We start from the raw sequence: 3,022 nt of genomic DNA on the forward strand, positions 1-3,022 counted from the left end.
AACACTAATGTGGAAAATGAACAAGAAAAATTAGAGCAATGAAAGTGAAATGTGCCCCATTTGACCGGGCAAGAGAAAATGAAATATCCCATTTTCAAAAGGGACACTGCAGCTAAGCCAAAAGTACATTTTTAGAAGGGAAAAGGGTCAAAAATACCCCTCTAATTTGGGAAAATGGAAAAAAAATATCTTCCATTACTAATTTGGATAAAAAAATATGTCTCCCGTCATTAAAGTTTTCACTTTTCAAATATATCCTTATCTTAACGGAAATTTCAAAATAATCCGATTTCATTTTAAAATCCGCTCCATTTAGATCCAATCAAACTAATAAAAAACTCATATGGGTTACCCGCTCATGTGCCTAGTCGCTCCAGATGTAGTACTCGGAACAAGTTGGTCGCATATGAGCTTTTTATGTTGTCGGGTCGGGTTTAAATGGAACTGGTTTAAAAATCAAATCGGGTTATTTTGAGGGATTTGGGAATTTCTGTTAAGATAAGGTTATTTTTGAAAACTTTAACGACGTGAGGGGTATTTTTGACCCAAATTTATAACTAGATATTTTTTAAATTTTTTTCCAAAGTGAATAAGACATTTTTGATCCTTTTCCCTTTTTAAAAGTATCCCACTGTCCTTGCTTTGGCCTTAAAGATGAGTGGTCGAATATGCTGTATGTTTCTTTCTTTGGTACAGTGGAAACGAACTAAATAAAGATCTTAAAATCATTCATAAGTAACATGGTTTAAATTTGTTAGGAGAAGAAATTTCATGTCCTTATTTAAGTACGCCGGCATTTTAATTTGGACATCCAGACAAAATATCTTTCTAGACGTTATGGGTTCCTTCATGATCCATAATAAACAAATACTGACTTAAACAGGACTAAAGAAACATTGAAATCATCATTCAATGTATTATTTCTTTGTAACTTTTCTTTCTCTTAATCTAAGTTTCCTGATATCTTCAAAATTTTAAAAGAAAAAGAACAAACCTTCCTTTCCTCAAATAGGAAGTTCTCTATCCTTAGAGAAAGGGAAGATTCCATATTAAAGTAAATAGAACAGCAGGTAGAAAGTGCTAGTAATCTTTTCAAGCTCCTTTTCCTGGTTCCAAACTCTCTCTTTCTTTACAAATAACAGCATGTCTCGTAATACTTTATCTATTTTTTGGTTAAAGGAAACTTTATGAAGTTTTAAGGACCAAACCATGGCCTTGCAACCAATTACCAATCTATGTGGTTGCATCATCTAAGAGTATACTTCCCTCCTAATCGATATTTTTGACTTGCATTCTACTGGAGTTCTTCTTGACCACTTAGAAACTTGTTACTTCAATTAGCATACTTGTAACTGATTGCGGTTCACACGATGGACCTAATAATGAAAATTTTGCTCCAATTTATAAAGATCCATTAGTTTTTTATTTTTAGGCTGTATTTATTTTGGGGTGGACAGGTATTGGGAAGCATTTGTTGTGGACAAAAAGTAATTTACTTACAATTTGATTGTACAACATCTTTCAAAAGCCTAAAATGGTCTTGAACCTTGAACCTATGTTCTTAAAATTTGTTCAGTACACTGGATTCTTTTATGAATTGCTAGCTTCCGGTGAAGGAATTGTCGACTCCAGTATCTGAATATTTGTAAATAGATGAAGATTTGCAATTATACATGCATATTATCTTGTCATGTTGTAATGAAAACGTGTCTCCATTGTGCTCTCAATAAGGTGCTGCTTTGCTATTTCATATTCTTTTTTCCATGTTCTTCTTTTCCATTTTTCTTTCTTTCCTTATTAGGAGGAGCCTGTAAGGTTATCAAATTGTTTTAATATATCAAGAGAAACCTTTAACATTGTCACTAAATAGGCAGAATGAAAAGAAGTAGCGTAACCATTTTACTTTACAGGAATATCCTGAAGAGAGGTTACCTGTTATCGAGGGAATTGATTTATCTGTATGGCATCATTGTTGATTTTATGCAATGAGGTAATTTACTATACAAATATCTGATTGTCCAAGCCAAATCTTTTGTGAATGATGCTAAATTGCTCACTCAACATGAATCAACTAGTAGTTTCTTTGAAACTATGTAAAACTTGTACTTGATTGAGGGCATGTGAAGACATGTAAGGGATTCGTTCGGTACGCTAGTCATGTTCTTGCATCCATCTAATTCTGTCATGCTTTTTAGGATGATTTTCGCTTTTGAAATGTCAAACTCAGTATGTCTCAGTAACGAATTATCTAACTGCTCAATACAATAAGTGCCCCCTCTAATACCTTTTATGCTATTTATATACTGACGGTGATCACAATGGAGATGGTTTTTTGAGAATTTTCAGCTGTTTCCTGAAGCTATACTATGTAAATTGGAGAAAACTTGGTGCTGCTTGACAGAAAGTAACCAAGAACGCGATGAACCCATGGAGAATCCACACTAAGAAGGCCAATCCAGCACACACATATATATATGGTTATCTAGTGCAAAACATTGAAGGACAGAATGTTCTGTTGGCTCTAAGCATATGAAGTGATCCATTATCAGCTGCTTGTGCCAGATTGATAATGCTTGTATGGTCTTCTCAAATTGTTGAAAATGACTTGATGTGTAGCCTTGGCGTATCCAATCTCCGAAAAGATTGAGCCAGCTCACAAACGGGGTGCTGAATCCAGAAAGTCTGTGTCGACCAATGTGAATGTCATTCGCTAGTACCAAATCAAAACTTGAATGTTATCAAGAAGTTGCCTGGCAGACAAAATGGGATTGCATGAAATGCAATACATCACTCACAGTGCAGAAGTCTCGCTAATTCCTTAAGAGGTGTGTCAAGTTAAACATGGACAAATAAAAATGGATGGAGGGAGTACTTTCAAGTCAAAGTTAATATAGTTTGATTCTCACTACAAGAAAAAAGATATTTGGCAATAATTTTTTTTTGTTGTCACAGATTAATTATTGTTGCAAAAAGTACTTTTGGCAACAAAAAAAAAAATTTATTGCATAAACTTTTCCCTACG

This window comes from Lycium ferocissimum, chromosome 3, assembly GCF_029784015.1.
Source record: "Lycium ferocissimum isolate CSIRO_LF1 chromosome 3, AGI_CSIRO_Lferr_CH_V1, whole genome shotgun sequence".
Lineage (NCBI taxonomy): Eukaryota > Viridiplantae > Streptophyta > Magnoliopsida > Solanales > Solanaceae > Lycium > Lycium ferocissimum.